Genomic DNA, 24,755 nt, shown 5'->3' with positions numbered 1-24,755 from the left:
GTTGAAAATTTACTAGAGGAGTTCTACAATAAGTTTGAGATGGCAGAAGAAATAAGCAGTGAGCTTGAAGGAAGATCAAAAAAATTATTCAGTCTTTAAAACTGAGAGAAAAAAGAATGAGGGAAAAGAAACAGCCTTAGAGATTTGTGGGATATCATAAAGTATATTAACGTAAAGGTAATGAGAGTCCCAGAAGAAGCGAAAAAAGAGGGTAGGGGAGTAAGAATACTTAAATAATGGCTGAAATTTTCTCCTATTTGATAAAAAAAATACCAAAAAAAAATCCAAACAACAAAAGAAAAACAATTTGTCATTTTAATGGGAAAACCAATTCAATTAATAGCTGACTTCTCGGGGATCGCTGGGTGGCACGGCGGTTTAGCGCCTGCCTTTGGCCCAGGGCGCGATCCGAATCCCACGTCGGGCTCCCTGCATGGAGCCTGCTTTTCCCTCTGCCTGTGTCTCTGCCTCTCTCTCTCTCTCTCTCTCTCTCTCTGTGACTATCATAAATAAATAAAAATTAAAAAAAATAAAAAATAGCTGACTTCTCATCAGAAACAATGGTAGCCTGAAGGCATTGATACCATAATTTTAGAACTGAAAAACCAAGAATTACATAGTTAGCAAAATTGGCCTTTTTTTTAAAAAAAAATATCTTTTATTTACTGATTCATGAGATACACAGAGAGAGAGGCAGAGACACAGGCAGAGGGAGGAGCAGACTCCCGGCAGCGAGCCCCATGTGGGACTCAATCCTGGGACTTCAGGATCATGCCCTGAGCCAAAGGCAGACACTCAACCACTGAGCCACCCAGGCATCCCAAAATCAACCTTTAAAAATCAGAGTGAGGGACTTCATTTCCTTATGAAGTCTCCCGTGTTACATGAAACATACTAACTAGATCTGTATGCTTTTCTCCTGTTTTTTTTTAAAAAAAGAATGTGAAATAAAGACATCTCAAGATAAGCAAAGAATTTGTTATTAGTAGACTTACCTTAGAAGAAATGTTAAAGAAATTTCTTCAGAGGTGTTGGCTGGCTCAGTTGTTACAGCATGTGACTCTTGATCTTGGGGTTGTGAGTTCAAGCCCCACATTGGGTATAAAGTTTATTTTTTTTAAAAAAAAAAAGGGAAATTTCTTCAGGCTAATAGGAAATGACACTAGACATTAATTCAAACTATACAAAGAAATGAAGAACACAGGAAGTGGTAAATATAAAGGACTATAATATTTCTCTTTTTTGTAAGAACTCCTTTAAAGGACAAAAGATTGTATAAAGTGAATCATAACACTGTATTGTTGGATTTAGAACATGTACAGATGTAACATATATGACAATAATCACATGAAGGAGCTATAAATGGAACTGTATTGGAGCAAAATTTCTATATTTTACTGGATTCGTATTTTATTCCAGTTATTATTAACCTGAAGCAAACTGTGATATATTAAGATGCATACTGTAATTCTCAGTGAAGTAACCACTTAGAAAATAACTAAACAAATATAGTAAAATATTAACATAGGAATTAAAATGATATTAAAAGAGGCTATTAAACATAACAAAAGACAATAAAAGAGGAACAGGAGAACCAAAAGTGAAAAAGATGTGATATATAGAGAATAGCAAAATGCCAAGGATGAATCCAAGCATATTCATAATTATATTATAAATCTCAATGAGCTATTTTCTTTATTTTGTTAATGTAATATATTGCATTGATTGGTTTTTGGATATTGAATCATCCTTACATTCCAGAAATAAATCTCACTTGATCATGGTGTAAAGCCCTTTTAATGTGCTATTGTATTCTGTTTGTTAGCATTTTGGTAAACATTTTTGCATCAATGTTCATAAGGGATATTGGTCTGCATTTTCTTGTAGTGTCTGTCTGACTTTAGTATAAGGAAAACGCTAGCTTCATAGAATGAATTTAGATGTGTTTTCTCCTCTTCAATTTTTTGGAAGAGTTTGAAGAGGATTGGTGTTCATTCTTCTTTGAATGTTTGGTAGATTCACCAGTGAGGCCATATGGTCCTCGGCTTTTCTTTGTTAGGAGGTTTTGGATTATGTATTCAGGCTCCCGACTAATTATAGATCTATTCAAATTTTCTATTTCTTATTTCTTCAGTTTTGGTAAGTTGCGTGTTATTAGGAATATATCTATTTCTTCTGGGTTATCCAATTCATTGGCACACAATTGTTCATAGTAATCTATTACACAGTCGTCCCCGCTTTATCTCTAGGGGATACTTTCCAACGCCCCCAGTGGATGCCTCAAACCACAAGTAGTACCAAACTCTACAAATACTGTGTTTTTTCCTATACATACATACCTATGTTAAACTTTTTTTATAAATTAAGCATACCAAGAAATTAATCACAATAACTAATAATAAAATAGGACAATTAAAACAATATACTGTAATAACAATTTTGTGAATGTTATCTCTCTCCCTGTCTCTCAAAAAAGGGTACTGTACTCACCCCTCTTCATCTTGTGAAGATGTGAAATGATAAAATGCCTACATAATGAAATGCAATGAGGTGAATGACGTAGACACTGTGATGTAGTGTTAGGCTACCATTGACCTTCTGATGATATCTGAGAAGAATCATCTGTTTCTGGACAATGGTTGACCACAAGTACCTGAAACTGCAGAAAAGGAAACCACAGATAAGGGGGGACTGCTGTAATCCCTTTTATTTCTGTGGTATCAGTTGTAACGCCCCCTTTTTCATTTCTGATTTTAGTTATTTGAGTCTTCTCTCTTTTTTTCTTAATCTAGCTAAAGATTTGATTTTGTTTGTTAATCTTTTTGAAGAATAAATTTTAGTTTTGTTGATTTCTGTATTGTTTTTCTTTTAAGTAATCCCTACACCCAACATGGGGCTCAAACTCATAATCCTGAGATCAAGAGTTGAATGCTCCACTAACTGAGCCAGCCAGGTCCCCCTTCCTCTACTGTTTTTCTATCTTTGTTGCACTTATCTCTGCTCAAGTGTATATTATTTCTTTTAGCTTTGGGTTTAGTTTTCTTTTCCCAGTCCCTTATGTTTAAATAGGCTTTTGACTTGAAGTCCTTTTTATTCTTTAATGTATGTGGTTACAGTTATAAATTTCCCTCATAGGACTATTTTGCTGCATCTGAGAAGTTTTGGTATGTTGTGCTTTTATTTTTATTTATCTCAAGGTATTTTCTAGTCTCCTTTGTGATTTCTTCTGTGACCTATTGGTTGTTTAGCAATATGTTGTTTAATTTCCTACATATTTCCAGTTTTCCTTCTGTTATTGATTTCTAGTTTCATTCCATTGTGGTCAGAAAAAATACTTTGCATGTATGTGTAACCTTTTTAAATGTATTAAGATTTGTGTTTGGCCTAATATATACTCTGTCCTAGAGACTATTTCATCCGCACTTGAGAAAAATGTGTATTCTGCTGTTGTTGGGTAAAGTGTCCTGTATATGTCTATTAGTTTAACTGGTGTATAATGTTGTTCAAGACCTCTATTTCATTATTAATCTTCTATCGATTTCTATTCATTATGGAAAGTACATATTTAAGTCTCAAACTATTATTGTGGCTCCCTTTAATTATTTCAATTTTTGTTTCTATTGATAGGTAGGTCTAAGTGAATAGATAGATATTCCATCTTTATGGATTAGAAAGAATCAATATTGTTAAGATTGCAATTCTCCCTAAACTAATTTATATATTCTATCCAAAAACTACAGCAGCCTTTTTGGCATAAACAGTAAGCTGATTCTAATTTTTATGTGGAATATTCAAAACAATTTTTTTTAAGATTTTATTTATTTATTCATGAGAGACACAGAAAGAAAGGCAGAGACACAGGCAGAGGGAGAAGCAGGCTCCATGCAGGGAGCTGGACATAGGACTCGTTCCCGGGACCATGGGACCACACCCAGAGTTGAAGGCAGGCGCCCAACCGCTGAGCCACCCAGGCATCCCTATCCAAAACAATTTTTAAAAAAAAGAAGAACAAAGCTGAATGACTTAAAGTAGCCAATTTCAAAACTTACTATAAACTACAATAATCAAGACAGTGTGGTATTGGTGTAAAAACAGGAAATATATATATTAATGGAAGAGAATTGAGAGTCAAAAATAAATTCTTATATATATGGTCAATTGATTTTTTAAATATTTTATTTATTTATTCATGAGACACACACACACACACACACACAGAGGCAGAGACACAGGCAGAGGGAGAAGCAGGCTCCATGTAGGGATCCTGATGTGGAACTCGATCCTGGGACTCCAGGATCATGCCCTGGGCCGAAGGCAGGCGTTAAACTGCCGAGGCACCCAGGGATTCCCTGGTCAATTGATTTTTTTAAAAGACTTAGTTCTTTTAGAGAGAACATGGTGGGGAGAGGTAGAGAGAAAGAGAAACTTAAGCAGACTCTATGCTGAGGTTAGAACCCAACACTGGACTCAATCTCATCACTTTGAGATTATGAAACTAAAAGTCAGATGCTTAACTAACTGCACCACCCAAGCACCCGTATGGCCAATTGTTTTTCAGTGAAGTAGCCAAGACAGTTAGTTGAATGGAAAAAGGACGCTCTTCAAAAAGTGATACTGGAACAATTTGATATCCATATACAAAAAAAGTTAACTTCTAGACCTTTACCTCACACCATACCCAAAAATTACCTCAAAATGGATCTTAGACCTAAGTATAAATGCAAAACTATAAAGGTTCTAGAAGAAAACATTGGCTAAATCCTTCATATGCAGAGTTCTTAAATATGACATCACAAGTGTGATACACACACACAAAACTGATAAATTGGACTTCATCAAAATGACAACTTTTGGGCATTAAATGAAACTCTTAATAAGTTCAAAAGATAAGATGTAGTCATGAGTAAATGTTTACAAATTATGTATCTGGTAAAGGAGTTGTATCCAAAATACACAAAGAACTCATAACTTAGTAATGAGAAGAGTAACAATCCAATTAAAAAATGAAGAAATGCACATTTCACCAAAAAGAATATATGAATGGCACTTGAAAAGATAGTTAACATTCTTAGTCACTAGGGGAATTCAAATTAAAACCACAATAAGATAGCATTACACACCCTCTAGAACTATAATCAAAAGGTCAGACAATACCAAGTGTTAAAGAGGATGTAGGGAAACTTTTATATATTGCTCAAAGGAATGGAAAATGGAAAAGCCACATTGTCAAACAGCTAAGTAGTTTTTTAAAAAGGTAAACAAATTTGCCATACTATCTAGAAATTCTACTACTAGATGTTTACCCAAGAGAAATGAAAATATATGTTCACACAAAGACTTGTACATAAGTGTTCACAGCAGTTTGGTTATTCATAATAACCAAAAGCTGGAATCAACTCAGATGTCCATTTTGATGAGTGGATAAACAAAATCATATGTCCATGTAATGGACTACTTTTCACCTATAGGAATGAAACTAAAGGAATGAAGCACTGATACACGCTAAAACATGGATTAACCTGGAAAACATTATGCCAGGTGAAAGAAGCTAGTTATAAAAATTGACTTATTGTATGATTCCATGTCCATGATATGACCAGAAAAGACAAATCTTCAGAGACAGAAATCAAATCAGTAGTAGCTTGAAATTGGAGTTGAAACTGAGGATGGACTGCAAATACTCATGAAGGAATTTCATGGGGTTTTGGACATGTTTTAAATCTAGATTATAACAGTAGTTGCACAGCACTGTAAATTTACTAAAAACCACTGTCTACATGCTTACGATGGGTGAATTTTATGGTATATAAATTATATTTCAATAAAATTGTTAAATGAATTTCAGAAATGCTTGTCCGTTATTGACAGTTTGCTACTGGATCTTTCTGGAACTAGTGACTAGAGATTCGTGCAGAAATGGAAAGAGAAAGAACGTGTTTAGAAAAATTAATACCTTTTTGACAGTAAATAGGGGGCGACCAGAGAAAAAATTCAAGAGAGAAGGCTTGCAAATAACAGAAATTGAAACTCTCCAGACTGAGAGGCAAGGCCTAGAAAAGGAGACATACCGGATAGAGGTCTAGGGACTGCAATTGTGGGAATTTAGGCTACTTTAAAGAACACAGTTCCACCCTCATACTCAAAGGGGCACCAGAGGAGCAAGCCCCAGTTGGAACTGCAGATATTCCCAACCCCTGAAGAAAGGGCCCTGAGCTCGTTCAAAACCTGACCTAAGTTCTTCAGAGACCAAGACTCTCAATTTCCTTTTATTTTCTTTCTTGAGGGGAAGAGGGAATTTGCCTGAAGGTGGCTTCCTTTTAAGTCTGAAAATGTGGCAGGAAGAGCCAAGAGAAGCCCTGTGACTCTCTCCAGGGGAGAGGCAGTGATTACAGCCAAAAGAAACTGCCCTAAGAAGAGCTTTTTCAGAATGACACATGCTATTTTCTTCCTCTCCCTCCGTGACTCAGATTCATATTTCACACAGACCTTTGCCTATGTTTTCTTTGCTCTGCCTTGACTGCTAGCCAGCAGACTGTGTCCACAGCATTTTCCCACTCCTGCTCCCCAGTCTGGTAAAAACATTAGCTGGAAGAGATCCGGTGTTTACCAGGTAAATTCCTCTACAAGTACCTTTGCAATGAAAACTATTTGAGTCCTCCACAACCCAGCTTATATCTAACCTAATTCAAGTTCTAGTCAATGAAATAAAATTCTAATCCATCCATACCACATATTTGAACAGTTCAGTGGTACTTACTTGTAAAAAGATTTGACCTATAATATTTTCTTTTCCCCAAAGAACTTAAGAAATAAGTAGAGGCAAAAACAGAGCCCCTTCAGTAGTTGGAGAGTATTTTCCCACAGACATGTGTTTTAAAACTCCAGTTCCCAGGAAATCTCTGTAAGGACTTTTCCCAATAGTCTACCCAATCCTGGACAAAAGAGAGAGAGAGGCTTTAGATTTGATAAGCAGGATCTTCTCAGAAGGAAACCATGGGAACTTTATCAGTATTCAAGCAGGCGGTGGTCCAGAGCATTGTAGAAAATGATCAAGGGATCAGAAATGAATTTGGTTAAAGGAAACAAAAGTAGCATACCAAAGAAATGAGAGTATATTGAGGCCTGAGGCCATTCTACTGTAGTAGAATGAGAGTCAAGTCTTTAAAAATACAGTACCAGGGCACCTGGGTGGCTCAGGTCATGATCCCAGGGTCCTGGGATTGAGCCCCATGTTGGTTCTCTCTACTCAGCAGCAGTCTGCTTCTCCCTCTGCCCCTCTATTCACTTGTGCTTCCTCTCTCTTTCTCTCTCATTCTCTGTCTTAAAAAGATAAATAGAATCTTTAAAAATAAATAAATAAGAAATAAAAATGCAGTACCTAGATCATGTGACAGAATTAATTACATCAGTTATTCTTACATAGTGATAAGAGTGAGATGCTTAAAGAGCATCATTCCTGGAGGAAGCCATTTTCTCCCTCTCCCAGCTCTGTAAAACAGAAGCTTCCACCTTTTCAGAATTGTGAAGAGCATTTGCCTTCCTGCTTATCCTCTCCCAATTCTTTCCAAGGAGGGACTGACTTACCTGACTGTGGGGCATTGGGGAAGGAAGTGCGCATGCTCAGCTCCTTCACTACCTTGTCCGGGGAGTAGCCTGCCCACCAGACAAGTGCATCCCTACCCTGAGTCCCAAATATACACATGTACACCCACCCTTGCCTCCCCGGAAGTCTAGGGCAGAGTATTAGGAAGTGTGGTTGTAAGCTCTGACATGTGACTCCTCCACTTTGGCCTCACTCCCACCCAACACTTCTCTCTCAACATGTCTAATTCGTGTGACTGTTTCTCAAAACGTTCTGAACATGGGCTTAGAGCTGTAGTTTATGGTCTTCTTTAAAGCCTCCAAATCAAGGGGCACCTCGGTGGCTCAGTGGTTGAGCTTCTGCCTTCGGCTCAGGGAGTGATCCCAGGGTCCTAGGATCGAGCCCCATGTTGGGCTCCCTGCTCAGAGGGAGGCTGTTTCTCCCTCTTCTCTTCCCCCCAGCTTGTGCTCACTCGCTCTCTCTCTCTCTCCCTCCAATAAATAAATAAAAAATATTTTTTTTAAAAAAAGGAAGAAGAAGAAATACCAGCCCTTGGGGTGCCTGGCTGGCTCACTAAGTTGCTTAAGCTTCTGCTTTCAGCTCAGGTCCTGATCTCAGCCCTACATCCAGCTCCTTACTGTGCAGGGGCCCTCTACCTTTCTGTCTCTCTCTCTCTCTCTCTCTCTCTCTCTCTCTCTCTCATAAATGAATAAAATCTTAAAATAAAAAAAAGAAATCCCAGCTCTTATCAGATGTGCAGCCTTCACCAATTTTGAACCTCAGTTGCCTTATTCATAAATGAGCAGAAATGTCATTCCCACCAACCCTGTAGGGGGGTGACTGTGAGAATCATTACATCATGTATATGAATGTTCTATGTACACTGGAAAGTACGATAGAAATATAAGATAGTTTGAAAAAAATGGTGAGGTACTTGAAGATATTTTGGGGTCGAAGAGCTAGATATTTTCCATTTACTCCTTCAGATGCACTCTCCAATCTGATCCGTGTTCTGGAGGCTGAGCTTTCTGAACATCAGTGGGCTCCCTCGCCTGTTGGCTGCCGGTTGAATTTAATTAAAGTAGAACCACAGAGGGGTTTGGAGAGAAGGTAGTGCAGCATCCTCCCTGCTGGGTCTCTTCAGGTTGCCTGAACCCCCTATGGAGGGCACAGCTCAAGTCAAACTGCCTTCTCCACAGTTTTCCCCCAAACCAGCAACATTACCATCACCAGGGAATGTGAAAAATAGTTACTCTAGTCCTGCCTCAAACCTACTGAAACACTGAAACAGAAGCTCTGGGGTAAGGCCCAGCAATCTGTGTCCTCCAAGAGATTCTTTCTTTTTTTTTTTTTTTTTTTTTTTTTAAGATTTATTTATTTATTCATGAGAGACACAGACTGAGAGAGAGAGAAAGAGATTGAGAGAGAGGCAGAGACATAGGCAGAGGGAGAAAGAAGCAGGCTCCTCGCAGGGAGCCTGATGCAAGACTTGATCCTGGATCCCGGGATCACAACCTGAGCCAAAGGCAGGTGCCCAACCACTGAGCAACCCAGGGGTCCCCCTCCAAGAGATTCTGATGGTACAGAATTTGAGAACCACTGCTGTAACTAACTACTGTACTCCCATTTCCTTTGCTTGCAGCTATTCACCCTAGGATACTATCCCTTGTTGCTTCCCCCCCAAACCCTGTTTACCTTTGTAAATAGTCTTTTCATTACACTCCCCTCAAGTTAGTAATTTTGAGCCTGCCATTGTTTCCGTTTGGTAAACTAAGAAATGATGTAATATCCTGTGAGACATATGACTAAAATCTGAGGTTTTTGTGTGGGCTTGGGCTGCAACGTTGGTTTCTACCAAGGGCTTTGGTCTGAAGAGGGAAAACGCTAAAATAAGTTGCTACTTGCCAAAGGAAGCTGTTGGTATTTCTTTCCTTTGGCTAAGGCCAAAGCTATAGTGAGCTAAATTCATACTATTTACTTTTTATTTCACACCGAAAGTTGAATGGGCCAAGATATAACATTTGAGCAGCCTGTAGAAAATACACAAGTTCAAAGGGTCAGCCTGTGTCGAGTGTGTGATACCTGAGACAAAGAGACTTTTTCTAGGTGTTTGTTTCTTCAGGTCTCTTGTCACAGGAGCTCTCCTTGTTTCCAGGGTAAATCTGAGGCAGAAATATTCAACAGAGGTCAGCAGGGAGCCTCGAGTAAATCTGAGAAGCCCCAGTCCAGCAAGTCATTTCCTTCGGGAAGAAGCAGGGTGAAAAGGAGGCTTTGGGAAAACTCAGCCCAACCCAGGTTTGTCTTGCCTTTGCAGATTGAGTACACTGCTTTTGCCTACAACTGAAGAGACTGGTTTTCAAAGTGATATCTCTTATTTACACCTGAAAAAATGGTGAGACAGGCTAAGCCTGTTTTCACATTTTTTCTTGAATCTATTTTTTAAAAGACAATTCTCCATGTACCCCCTCAAGCTGTAACTTGGTATCCTCAAGCTGAGGTCCATGGTATCCTCAAGCTGTAACTTGTTCTGTGTGTAGCTCACCATTTCAACAACCTTCCCAGGTTTTCCCCTCTTTGAACTTTCCCAGAGCATACTCAGAATTTAAAGGAACAGGATCCTATCCCCAGGGTCAATTGCTGATGTGATTATCTAATTGGCCCTGATGGGCAATGACTTACTGCTAGCAACCCTGCCCAAGGCAGCCCACAAGAGTAGACCCATCTCAGAGAAAGCAGGCCTCACCACCTAAAAGCTGTATGACCTTGAGAAAATTACAAAGAAAGATGTAAAGAATCATAGATTCTTGGGGTTGAAAGGAACTGATATTTAGAAATTTATGTCATGTGTTACATTTAATTTGATTTTTCATTCCTCTATTGAACTTTCTACTGAAAATAATTTCTGCCATTTATTGAGCACCTCCTATGGGCCAAGACCTATTCTAGGCATATTGTATACATTGTCACTAATCCTGAAAGTAACCCATCAAGGTAGTTAGCACTAACCCTAATTTACAGTTGTGGAACTGAGACTCGATAGAGTGACATACTTAGTTCCAAGAAAGTGGAAAAGCCAGGGTTCATGTCCAATTCCAGCTGGCCTGGAAGTCAGTGCTCATTCCACTTGACTGTATGATCTCTTGAGAGATCCCATTCTAACCTGCAATTGAAGCATCTTTTATAATGACCTGAGTTCTGTCTTCCTCTACCCCCTCCCCATCACTTCCAAGTTTTACCCATCTGGATATAATAAGCAAAATTGGCTTCCTCTTCCACATGCCACTTTTTCAGATATTTGAAGACTTCAAACTACTCTGACCACCCTGAAAATATTCAACCTTTCCTTCTATGAAGGAAGTCCCTTTACTATCCTACCAATTCTTCTTTAGTTTGTCTATGTCCCATAAGTCAACAACAGCAACAACTTGAGTTTTAGTATACATACAGAAAGCTGGATAAATTATAAATTATTATACAGTGCAATTAATTTTTACAAAATAAGCTTTCCTTCCTGGATTGAGAAACAGAAACATCACCAGATCCCTGGAAGCCCGTGCTTTCCTGTCTCTGCCTCCCCAAGAGGTGACCACCACCCTGACTCTTACTACATGCATTATATAGAAAGCAGATGGTCTGCCTCCATTTGTGTCTGGTTTTCTTTGCTCAACATTGTGAGAGTTCCATGTCATATTGTGTGGAATTATACTTGGTTCATTCTCATTGATTTCTGTGTACTTTTCGTTTTTGTGTGCAACGCAACCTTTTTTTTTTTTATCGAAGTATAGTTGCCATGCAGTATTATATTAGTTACAGGTGTACAACATAGTAATTCAATAATTCTATACTCAAATGCTCACCATGGTAAGTGTAGCTACCATCTGTCACAATACAAAGTTATTACAATATTATTGACTATATTCCCTGTGCTATACTTTTCATCCTCAGGATTTATTCATTTTATAACTGGAAGTTTGTACCTCTTAATCTCCTTCACCTATTTTGTCCATCCCTCTACCCACCTCTGGCAGTCACCAGTTTGGTCTCTGTATTTATGAGTGTTTTTCTATTGTTTGTTTGCTTGTTTGTTTTGATTCCACATATAAGTGAAATTATATGCTATTTGTCTTTCTCTTATTTCATTTAGCTTTATACCCTCTAGGTCTATCCATGTTGTTATGAATGGCAAGATTTCATTCTTTGTTATGGCTGAGTAATATTTTATTGTATATGTATACTATATCTTCTTTATCCAATCGTATGTCAATGGACACTTAGGTTGTTTCCATATGTTGGCTGTTGTCAATGCTGCAATAACCATAGGGGTACATGTATCTTTTCAAATTAGTGTTTTTATTTTCTGTGGGTAGAAATAAAATGAAAGAAAATGGGTACTCAGCAGTGGACTTACCAGTTTATATGGTATTTCTATTTTCAATTTTTTAAAGAACCTCCACACTCTTTTCCATAGTGACTGCACCAATTTACATTCCCACCAATAGCACACGAGTGTTTTCTTTTCTCCACAAGCTTACCAACACTGGTTTTTTCTTGTCTTTTTGATGCTAGCCATTCTGACTTGTGGGAGGTGATGCTTCTATGTAATTTTTTTAATGTGGTAAAAAATTTATAACATAAAATTTACTATCTTAACCAGTTTTAAGTGTACATACAGTCCAGTGATATTAAATACATTCACACTGTTGTGCAACCATCACCAGAACTTTTTCATCTTTCCAAACTGAAATTTAGTCCCCATTAAACAGTAACTAACCATCTACCCCTCCCTCAGCATTTGGCAACCACCATTCCACTTTCTAACTCTGTGAATCTGGCTAGATACCTCATATAAGTAGAATCATACAGCATTTGTCCCCTTGTGACTGGAACGATGTCCTCAAGTTTTATCTATGTTGTAGTATGTGTCAGAATTCCCTTCCTTTTTAAATCTAAATAATATTCCTTTGTATGGCTATACATTTTGTTGATTCTGTGTGCTTTCTTAAAAAGATGTATTTATTTTTGTATTTATTTTAAGATGTATTTATTTATTTGAGAGAGAGAGAGCACGCACCCTCAGTGTGGGTAGGAGGGGCAAAGGGAAAGGGAGAGAAACTCTTTTTTTTAAGATTTTATTTATTCATTCATAGAGACACAGAGAGAGAGAGAGAGAAGCAGAGACACAGGCAGAGGGAGAAGCAGGCTCCATGCAGGGAGCCCGTCGTGGAACTCGATCCCGGGTCTCCAGGATCACGCCCTGGGCTGCAGGCGGCGCTAAACCGCTGCGCCACCAGGGCTGCCCAGAGAGAGAAACTCTTAAGCACACTCTGCACTAAGCATTGATGAGCAACTCGATCTCATGACCCTGACTGAGATCATGACCCTGAGAGCAACACCTGAACCAAAAACAAAAGTTGGACACTTAACTGTCTGCACCAGCCAGAAGCCCCTATTCTGTGTGCTTTTTAAAGCACATTGTCTTACAGGGTGCCAGCGTCTCTGGTGGGTCTAGCACAAGCAGGTCCTTTACACAGCTCCACCACTGCACTCTTCCACTCATTTTTACTTGTTTCCAAGTCTGGCTCTCCTCTGGATATTGTGCTTCTTGTGCATCTTTGCTTCCCCCCTGGAACCTAGCTCTGAGTAGAAATGCAGTAAACAATATCTGTCAATAAATAAATGAATGGGAGCAGAACAGCCCCCATGAAGTCCCTCCTGTTTACCTCTCAGAGCCTCAGTCTCTTCATTCTTAAAGAGTCTGAACCCAGAGTTTGCAAGTCTTGCTTACTTTAACATCTCTGATTTTATGACACTCGCACTTAACAAAACTCTTTGTTGACCTATTCCAAGGGTTTGGCTAACAAAAACGATAACAGTAACTTTTAAAACTACATTTATGTGTTTACATAACTTAGTTTATCCCCTTGGTAATCCTGTTAGATAACGTAAGAACTGAAGGCTCCGTGAAAGAGGATTCTGGACAAGGAGACAGACTTGCAAAGTGGGTTGTTAAAGGTGGTCTCCATCCGGGAGAAGTTTGCCAATCTCATTTCTTTCATTCCACATCTGAACTGACAAGCATCCTAGAGTGCATGGGGGGGAAGTGGAGTCCGTGGGGGAGGCACTCTAGGACAGCTGCAATTCCCAGTCCAGTCACTAGGTGGCCCCTTAACTGCACCCAGAGGGGACAGATGAAAACAACTTCAGCCCCAGAGCCAGGATGGTCCCAAAGGGTCAGTGAACGGAATAAGGCTTTTTCTTGGAGCCTTTCCAGATAGTAAATAGTTAGGAGGCCCTGAATATTCTGAAATAAACTATAATTGGCATTAGACTTAAAATGCTACTCACTCTGTTCCCGGGTAAGTTAAAAATCTGACCATAATACCTTACTCTCCATCTTGTGATTTCTGGATCTTATTCTCTTCTCTCCTCCTTCTCTTCATCCATTAGATTTTTATGAGAGACACGAAGCCAGATTTTGATGGGCCCATGGTTGAAACACATTGACTTAAAATATCTCAAGGGACAGTAAGTTTACAGGTGGATCAGTAGCTCTTCAGCTGGAATTTTTAAAGGACACTATGTTTACTGTCTTATGAAAGAGAACACTCTCACATGTTTCAAGAAACTTGAGAAACTTTCATGTCAGATTAGATCAAATCCATACAAATAAATTGTCTCTCCTTTTCCAGTGCTGCTAATAAAGTGGTGTATATGTCTCCAGGTATTTTTTCCAAAGTACATACTAATATATGTTTCTTCTTTATAAAAAGGAAAACTGAAGTGCCCGGGTAGCTCAGTCAGTTAAGTGTCTGACTTGATTTCTTCTCAGGTCAGGATCTCAGGTCATGAGATTGAGCCCCACGTCAGGCCCTGAGCTAAGTGGGGAGCCTGTTTGGGATTCTCTCTCTCTCCCTCTCTCTCTGCCCCTCTGCCTCACACTCTCTCTCTCTCTTAAAAAAAAGAAAAAAGAAAAAGAAAAAAAGGGAAAACTAACACTTTCAAATGACCTTTAAAATTTTATTATAGGGGCATTTGGGTGGCTCAGTTGGTTAAATGCCTTTGGCTCAGGTCATGATCCTGGGATCCTGGGATCTAGCCCCACATCAGCCTCCCTGCTCAGCCGCAAGCCTACTTCTCCCTCTCCCTCAGCCTGCCACTTTGCCTACTTGCGCGCGCGCTCTCTCTCTCTCTCTCTCTCCCCCCCCCCCCACTCTCTATCAAATAGATAAATCTTTAAAAAAAAAGTTTATTATAAAAAGGGCTATTGATTAAATCATGACACCTATTAACCTTATTCCACATTCTCTTCTCTTACAATGAACATCCATGGGTTTGAGTAAAATTGTGTTCAAGTAGTTCCTATTTTATGTTTTAAAAAGAATTAGTATTAATTTATTCTGTCCTCCTTCAGAATCCTTAAGTGTTTTGGCATTCTTACTGCAAAGGTATTTTTGCCAATTCCTAGCAATTTTTTGCTATCCTTTCAAATTTTTAAATTTGATTACTGATCCTAGGTTATATTTTTAAAGCTGATTTACAACTTTTGAAATGTAATGCTCTATTATTTTATTGTAGCTTCCTTGGTTCCAAGCACAACTTCAGGTGGGATTAGCACAGGTTACTGTTCATTCTATTTTCTACATGGAAGTTCTGTGACCTCCTATTGTATTCATTTTTTTAACATTAGTAATACCCCAGTGGGTTAAAAGCCGTCAAAAAATTAGAGACTAAATAAATAAATACCTGTTTTAAAACCACAGAGAACAATTTCAACCTACACATTAACGTTGCGTAAGGATAAAATGAAATACCCAGTGTGAAAGCTCTTTGAAAAATACAAATGTATGCCATGCAAATGTAATATTTGGCTTGACTTCAAGTAGAAACCAAGAGCTGCTGAAATAATGGCTTCTTAGGATTTACCAAATGCCGAGGGTCAGATATCTGAGGAAAGAGCTGGGAGACACATAAACAGCATCATTTCTTAAACTAATTGAATATTCTACATTGTTTACTTGCAAATGTTCTGGCTACTAACACATGACTTAACACATTTTAGTAACAGGGCAATGGGAGAGAGAATGCATTTTTTTTTTTTTTTTTTTACAGTAGCCTTGAGATTCCAACTAGTATCAAGGGACATAAATCAGCACCAAATCTTCAAAGTAAGTGGCTGGTCTGGCAAGACAGAGCCAGTGTAATGTGGCTTTTCTATTAGCTTGGCTATAAAGTTGGCGATTAACTTAGCACTTAATTGGATCCTCCTACAGTGGAATCACAAGAGCATTCAGTCCTGCAGGCTAGAGAACGTGTTGTACCTGTTGAATAGTATTTAAGGTCCTTTAAAAGTCTGGTTATAATTGAGTAATGACTAAACACGGCTTTATTATATCGGACTTTTAGAGGTGATAGGCATGGTTGTCTACCTACACAGAATTGTGCCCAAAGGGCAGTGTCTGAATCCTAGCTCCACTATTTATAAACTGTGTGGCTTTGATTGGATATTTTAGCCTTCATAAGCTTCAGTTTTTTCATTTGTATAATACAGGCAATAGTACCTATCCTTCTTTTATTCATGAAATTGTAAGAATTGAGTTAGAACATGCATGGAAAAGAGCTTTGGGGCCGTAAGCACTCTACAGCCATTAGTTACAATTACCAAATGTAACCAGCATATTTTACCAATGAAGAAGCTGAGGGTCAGAGAAGCTAACTGATATGGCCAAGGATCTATGGTGGCAGAGTTAGATCTAGAACACAGATCTCCAGGCCTCTTTTCTTTGCAGTGAATCCATAAGTGCTGTTTTGTGAAATTTATATAAACTAAGGTCTCCATCCATGACTTATTTACATACAATTTATTAACCAGCTATAAAAGGTCATTAAAATTTAACTTCAAGTTTGTTAGAAGCTAGATTTAATTACTGTGTATGTGTTGATGCATTACTAAACTTCCAGCTAAAACTATAGCTAGGCTAGACCCTGAGGGAAAAGTTTTTTGTTTTTTATTTTGCATGTCAGTGCTTGGCTAAAACTTCTGTTTTTGTAAGGGAGTCACATGAGATAATCTAAACTCTAAATCTAATTATGAGGAAGAATCTACAAAACAAACTCAAACCTTGTATGAAAGCCAAAACTTTTATCGTTCTTTCATAGTCTTTGTAAAATAGATTATTTCACCTTCATCCCAATATATATTTCAAACCTGTAATTTTAACATAAAGATGACTAGTTGTGGCCTCAAAGATATCTTACTCTAATATTATTTTTGTCTCAGTAAATTCATTTATCAATAATGTGTTTGTGAAAATAGCATCATATCTAAAAGCATGTCTATGTTTTAAATAAGGCTATTGTCTATGTTTTAAATAAGGCTATTCTGAGTTTTCCTTTATCCTGAAAAATTATGGCGGATTTGGACTAAATAATGTCTAAAAATTGTTTATGACTCTAAGCTACTAAGAGCTAGAATTCAGAATTAAAGGAACAAAACAGATCAGTGTTTATTTTTCAGCCTATAGTTGCATGGAGATTTAGGCCCAGTTTCTTTTTTACAGAAAAAAAATACATAAAAATACATACAGGCATGTTGAACCTTGGGGCCTTATTAAGGAATGTCTCCCAAAGTCTTTATGAGTTTTTTTTTTTAGATTATTTATTTATTCATTCATGAGAGACATAGAGAGAGAGAGAGAGAGAGAGAGAGATGCAGAGACACAGGCAGAGGGAGAAGAAGGCTCCATGCAGGGAGCACGACGTGGGATTCGATCCCCGGTCTCCAGGATCAGGCCCCGGGCCGAAGGTGGCGCTAAACCACTGAGCCACCCAGGCTGCCCAAGTCTTTGTGAGTTTTTAGCAGCTTAATTTTACAGCGTTCTATGATGGAGAATGTTTAGAATTTATATCTTAAGATTTAGGCCCATGTCCTGGCTGATTTTGAGCAAGATATTAACCCTCTCTAAATCTTAGTCTTATAATCTTTTTAATGTAGTGCTTTCATCAAGATGCCCAGAACTTACAAGATTTTTAAAAGATTGGGAGGAGGGTTGGCAGGCAACTAAAGAATCTAAGAAAGCTAGTATTTCAAAGCTAGATAGCTTTTCAGTCTAGAAAGTGGGCAAACTTGACTACTCATTGTTATCACTTTTGTTCCGGTGAAATGACCTAACAGCATCCTTTACAAAAAGTAAAATTTGTAGCCTCCCTGGGTATGGAGTGCACTTTGAGGAAACCTAAATGCAGGTATTCTCAGAGGAAACTTAGGTAGGTATTCTTATTAGTAACACAATTGTTAGTTTCTAAGCCTATACTTACTTCTGCCTGCTTTTGAGATAGAGGCAATATCTCCTTTCTTTCCATACAAGTTTAAATGGTTTAGGACAACCCTGTGCCTTGTGCCTGAGGAAATGTATATTCTGGCCAGAAAAGGTGCTATCCACAAACCTGAAGCTGAGGCCCTTGAAATGGCAGGGTGTTCACATCAAAAGTGAGGACAATGAAACTGACCTTGGAATGTGGCAGTGGAATTAAGTGAGCTAATGCATGTAGGCCTTCTGGTACATAAGGTATTTGTTAAATAGTAGCTCTTATGAATATGCCCAGTATTGTTTTCCTAAGTCCTACTATGGTCTCTTCCTCTGGCAGACATCAGGGGAGGTAGCAGGAAGCAGAGCCACGCTCAGTGGGCAGCCCTAACAGGTGCTGACCTGTATGGTCAAACCCCACCCCTTGAACATGTATCTGCAAACCATGGGCAGGGCTCTGGGTGGCAGATGGACAAGGTTAACAGCAGTGAGAACCAAAAGCAGACTGTATGCCTTGCATCCTCCCAGAACTGGCCCAAGGCAATATGTGACTTGCATGTAGTTCAGCAGAAATGTAAGCAGGGGACAAACTTTTGGCCCCCAGTTTAGATAGGCTTGCACTCACGAAATGAAACTTCAGATAGAAGAGACACAGCAACATAAGACAAAGGGACACTGCTGCAAGGGAACATGTCCAGGACAGTGCTATCTTCGTGCTGTTTTAACCTCCAGTAAATAGTCTGCCCTTGAAGTAAATGACAAGAGCAGGAGTGTGAAGACAGCACTGGGTGCCACCTTCCAAGGAATTAACAAATCTGAGTCTTGGGGATTTGGGGTAATGGGAGCACATGAAAGTTGCTTCTGATTATTCATATAAAGAGATAGTAAGCAAGGTAACCTGCAGAATAAAAGGGGGAGGCAGGTGTGAACTAGCTGTCTAGGGGAGCAGGTGATACAATGAAACAGCCAGGGAACATGGAGGGCCACAGTGTGTCCGTAATTTCAAATTTAAACTGATTCTAGTCAGCATGGTTGTGCGTTTCTCCCCAGAGCTTTGAAGTGTAAAGTCAGTAGAACTTATTGTGATTAGTTAGGGTTTTGCCAGATAAATAGTATGAAAGTGAAGAGGGGCAAAGAAATAGGAAGTGTATGCAAGGTTCATGAATGGAAGCTGGGAAAGGAGGGAAGTAAGGACACAATGGAGGTGAAGAGTGGTGAAAGATGTCAGGGCCAATGGATTCTGGGTCCTGGTGGGGTTGAGGACATTCTTTTTTTTTTTTTTTTTTTTTGAAAGATTTTATTTATTTATTCATGAGAGACAGAGATAGAGACAGAGAAAGAGAGGCAGAGACAGGCAGAGGGAGAAGCAGGCTCCATGCAGGGAGCCCGACGTGGGACTCGATCCCGGGTCTCCAGGATCATGCCCTGGGCTGAAGGTGGCACTAAACCACTGAGCCACCCAGGCTGCCCCAATTGAGGACATTCTTGAAGCAAATTTTGGCATTACAAATCTTTTTCTTTTCTTCCAGATGTTTAAGAGTGGGACATTTCCTTGCCATCTTCTCATGTTACTGTATTTAGTCCCATTTTGTTTTCTTCTCCTTCCCACAGTTTACACAGCAAGTTCATGAGGGATTGCTAGTTGCTTTACTGAAAAAGAGTTCAGATTCTTGTACTGGAAGAGTTAAGTGGTGTTATTTGGAAGTCCTTTTACATTATCCAGATTTGGTTAGAGATAGGATTATGCTGATGTTCTTTATTTTTCTCCTTAATTTACAGAGAGCTCTCTTATCTCAGACATTCTGGTGCTTTGGTGGAATTTTCTAAATGATACAACCTACTACATAGCAATTTTTGGGGAGAACTGCAATTTGACCCTTAAATTGGGGCAGGATTCAAGCAAAATAGAGACCTTCTGACCAGAGCCTCTGCTCAGATTCCTAACAGGAACACATTTCTCATCTGAATGGTCGTAGAAGATCGGATGACAGAGGCAGTTCTATCCGTTTGTTGTGCTCCTCTTTCACTTACCTGAAAACTATCTTAAAATGATTGCTTTCCAAATGCAGTGACACAGCAATCTGTTTTCTAGAGACCTTACATTCAGTAAACTCCCTGCTCTGAATGTCTGCCCTGGCAATTCTGGAGGTGCTTTAAAGCAAAATGAGCAGTTCACAAAGGCATAGAAAGGACAGAGAATAATAGAATCTGTAAGATTTGGGGATCACAAAAAGTGCAAATGACCCACTGATATGTTCACCCCACTTGCCTTGCTGGAAGGGACCTCAAATGGTCTTTATGTTCATCTTCCTGCCTCCATGCAGGAGGGTAGCAAAGTTTTCCGCTCACGTGGAAATTAGATCTAATGCTATCAATGCTTCAGGAATTTTTAAAAGCTGATCTTATATTTATTTTTAAGCAGATTGACTCTTCTACAGTTTTACTCATTCTTCTATTGACTACTAAATTTGACTGTTAGGGATATTCCTCATTTGGAAAGTAATTTGCTCCTTGCTGCTGTTACAAACATGCCTAATTTTTTAAATTATCCGGTTACCACAGGAAAGTTAATCATGATAATCTAGAGCTTAAGTCTTGACTTTTTGGTTTTTTGAATTTGTGAAAAGCACAGTTTATTGTAAGGTGACTTGCATTCTCCCTAAATTCAACCCCTTGCCTTTCCTGGCACTGCCGATTGTGGACAGAGAAATAGAGCTGAAGTCAGAAGCCTCAAATCCCAAATCCACTATTATAAGCTGCATCACCATTTTTGTTACTCTTAATTTATAGCCCAAATTTTCTCATTTGCAAAATGTGAAAAAGCATACCTATGTTCCAGATAAATCAGGTAACAAATGTAAAAAGCATTTTTAAAATGCTAAAATAGGGGTTTCGGGGTGGTACAGTCAGTTGAGCATCTGGCTCTTGGTTTCTGCTCAAGTTATGATCTCAGGGTCCTGGGATGGAGCCTGGTGGTGAGTCTCCGTGCTCAGTGGGGAGTCTGCTAGAGATTCTCTCTCTCTCTCTCTCTCTCTCTCTGCCCCTCCCACTCATGCTCTCTCTCTCTCTCTCAAATAAATGAATAAGTCTTTTTTTAAAAAATGCTTAAATATTGTAAAGATGTGCTTATTTTTAGGGTTTACTCCCTAATGCCCCATGTTAGCTTGTTTGGGATCTCTTTGGGCCCCTACCCTTCCCTGCTCTTCCTGTTTTTGCCCTACTTTCCTTCTCCTTTCCCTAGTGTCCAGCTATCCTCCATGGAATGTTGTTATAGCAGAAATCTCAGAGACTACACAAAAGCTAAAAATACAGCCAAGAAAGAAATTAATACTAGTGTACAGAGACCTTCTTCCTGTTAAACATATTTCTTTGAGGCTGTTAGGAGATGGGGCAAAGGAAATGAGAGAAAGGACAAAGCAGATGGGGATGCCAGTAATGAGAGCAGGAGAGAGGAGAAGTCAAGAGTCAAGGATCTGGGAAAGAATCCACTAGAAAAGGAGAAGCACAGAATTAACGTCATTGTCACTAACCCCCCACCCCCACCCCACCCCACCCCAGCATCTGGACTCGGTTGAGAAAAGAGGGGAAAAGGACAGTATAAATCCAACAAAACATGAAAGTATATGAAAAGGAGTTTGTACTGAAAAGAATAAAGTAAGCACAAGAATAAAATTATTTTCAGGAAGGGGAGTATCAGATTACATTGCAGGCAGGCACTGTGATAAAGTTATGATACAGTGAGCATAGTTTAGTAAGAGAGTTTGATTCCTACAGCCAATTACTGGGAGGAAAATGTAAATTGCTGTTATATTTGTACTGCAGGTAAAATTATCCTATGGCCAATGAAGTCGAGAAAAGGGATTTGCTGAAAATGTGGTTAGAACTCATGCTGTACACTCAATCCATGTGATAGAGAGAATGTGGGAGATGAACTTGGAGGAGCACATATTCCCATCTGCTTTTCTTCCCCAAAGAATCATATGGCACTCTGCAATAATTTAGATGTAGGAGTTTTAGATGGACACTTGATATGGGAATTAAAAGAATGAAGGAATTGGAAGAGGAATCACCAGTAAACCATGAGTTGGGATCCACTGAGGGAGTAGGGTGGCCTAGATGGAGCAGCAATCTTATTAAGGGCTAAATTTTTCTCTAGTGGAATTTCTTGAGCCAGGAAACTGCTAATACCTAGGCTACCTTATAATTAAAGGAAGCTAAACAAGCCCACTTGCAGACCTAAGTTCCCATGAAAACATCACTACCCAATCTTCAATCTCTTCTGACATATGATATATAAGATGCCTTTCTCTGAGCCTGGATAAAGACAGTAGCAGACCGTCTTATGCCCTGGGTCCCACCCCTACAAGACTACTTCAGAAACTAATGTTAGGGGGATCTCTGTGTGGCAGATCAGTTTAGCACCTGCCTTTGGCCCAGGCATGATCCTGGAATCCCAGGATCGAGTCCCACATCAGGCTCCCTGCATGGAGCCTGTTTCTCCTCTGCCTGTGTCTCTGCCTCTCTCTCATTCTCTGTGTCTCTCATGAATAGATAAATCTTTTTAAAAAAGAAAGAAAGAAACCAATATCAGAGGTAACAATGAGGATAGTGAGCTAAGGTTGGGAGAATTATATTCTGCATCTCTAAACTCCCCAGGGAACAAAGCCATAGAGGTAAACTATTTTTTTTCACATTGCAAATGTATCCCATGACCCATCCTTTTTTTTTTTTTTTTCTTTTTTTTTTTCTTTTTCTTAATTGGTCCTTCTCTTTCTGATCACATCCATCTCATCTCAGGTCATCTTTGTTACCCCACCAAAAGCATGAGGATCAGTTTCCCATTATAATGTTGTTTTGAGATTCATCAAGTTAATTTCACTCCTACTTTGGCTGCTCTGAAATCAGCCACTTTATGCAAAATTGAATGTAGATGCGTTACACATAGGTTGATCAAGTTGCCAGTGAAGAGAGGCTCTTTTTTCGTGGTTGGAGAGACTAGACTTTCCTATAGTTACTTTCAAGTAACTCTCCCCGCTGCCAGGCCTTTAGGCAGCTTTCACAGCCTTAGGCTCTCTAATTATGCTCTGTGGCCAACAAAAAGAGAAAACAAAAAAACTTTAGGCCTCAAAACTAGGACTTGACTTCTTAGATCTGACTTCACTTGCAGGTTTAGGATCCTAAAGCTGTGGCTTCTACCTTCACATCCATCCAAACGAGATATGCAAAATTCATGACTCCATTTTACTAGGTCGTTGTGTAAGAGAAAGTGACAGAGGGAAAACTAAAATCTTTTGCCTTGAGAGCAAAATACTTCACCTTCCACTTCAAATAGAGCCAATGAGACTGAGCAGAAAACATCTCCCATAGCTACCTGTCAGGTGTTATAGCAAGGGAAGGCAGGAACAAATCCTTTGTATAAATCAGGAATGTTCTGGTTCTTGTAATGAAACACAAACTTATGAAAGGTAGTCTTGTACATAGAAATATTCAAATATCAGAAAAATTAGTAAGTAGTGCCTCTCCATAGTATGGGGATAAGAGAGGTTTGTTTATCTTTTTGTTTGTATGGGAAAATTAAAGACTATCAAGTTATATTTTGTGTACATATCAATAACCAAATAATATGCCTTAAATATAGTCCATCATATTTCTCTTGATCTTTGAAATAGGCAAGTAAGTTTCATTTTCAGGAGCTCCCCTTAGCACAAATATGCTCCCAGCATTATATCCACCTTTCATTACTTGACTCTTATCTTTTTGCTCTTAATTTAATGGGTTTATAATTTAACTCTTCTATTTATTTTTTTTTAAGATTCCATTTATTTATTCATGAGAGACACAGAGGCAGAGAGAGAGAGGCAGAGACATAGGCAGAGGGAGAAGCAGGCTCGATGCAGGGAGCCTGATGCGGGTCTCCATCCCGAGACTCCAGGATCACGCCCTGGGCCAAAGGCAGGTGCCAAACCTCTGAGCCACCCAGGGATCCCCTGTTTCTTTTTTCTCTTTTTTTAAAGAATTTTTTAAGTCCTTTTTTTTTAAGATTTTATTTTATTCATTCACGAGAGAGACACAGAGAGAGAGAGAGAGAGGCACAGACACAGGCAAAGAGAGAAGCAGGCTCCATGCAGGGAGCCTGATGTGGGACTCAATCCCGGGTCTCCAGGATTACACCCTGAGCCAAAGGCAGCACTAAACCGCTGAGCCACCCAGGCTGCCCTGTTTCTTTTTTATAAAAGAAATTTGGAAGAATAAAAGATATACCAAAGAAATGCATTGTTTCCAAGTAAAAATAAAGTTCATAACTTTCAGTCAGTGAAAATACTTTTCTTCTTATTCTAAACCTGTAGAGATAAAACACAAGCAACAATAACAAAACGAATATTTAGATAAGTTCAAAAACAAGAGAAGAACTCTCTAGATGCCAGACCCAAAGCAGAAACGAAAAGCCGTAACAGAAAGCAAGGTAGCCAAACTGTTAGGTGCCTTTGTACAAATCAGAAAATGGACCACTGTCTGAGTAGATTCACTCTTGTGGGTGCAGAACTTTCTGAGTTCTGAGTTCTTATTATCTATTTATTTGAGTGAGAGAGAGAGAGAGAGAGAGAGAGAGACAGGCAGAGGGAGAAGCAAACTCCTGGCTGAGCAGGGAACTTGAAGTGAGGTTCGATCTCAGGACCCTGGGATCATGCCCTGAGCTGAAGGCAGACACTTAACCAACTGACCCACCCAGGTGCCCCTGAGTTCTGAGATTTTACTGAGTCACACCACCTTGCCCAAGTGCCTTTGTATAGGGTATAACCTGCACAGTTGTACCCAGTCACACTGACAAGTAAGAGCAGAAGCTACATCACTCAGAGAGGTTTTGAAAT

At 39.1% G+C, this 24,755-nt stretch overlaps 1 long non-coding RNA gene across 1 annotated transcript in view; it reads left to right on the top strand.

Moving 5' to 3' along the window:
- Positions 1-24,755, top strand: part of LOC111093281 — a 69,945-nt gene that overhangs the window by 3,055 nt on the left and 42,135 nt on the right. The window contains exon 2 of the long non-coding RNA XR_005381651.1: positions 9,738-9,877. This is a non-coding gene — a long non-coding RNA (uncharacterized LOC111093281). The remainder of the gene's footprint in view (positions 1-9,737; positions 9,878-24,755) is intronic.

The sequence above is a fragment of the Canis lupus genome, chromosome 30 (assembly GCF_011100685.1).
Source record: "Canis lupus familiaris isolate Mischka breed German Shepherd chromosome 30, alternate assembly UU_Cfam_GSD_1.0, whole genome shotgun sequence".
Classification (NCBI taxonomy): domain Eukaryota; kingdom Metazoa; phylum Chordata; class Mammalia; order Carnivora; family Canidae; genus Canis; species Canis lupus.
This window is presented reverse-complemented; position numbering and strand designations above follow the sequence as displayed.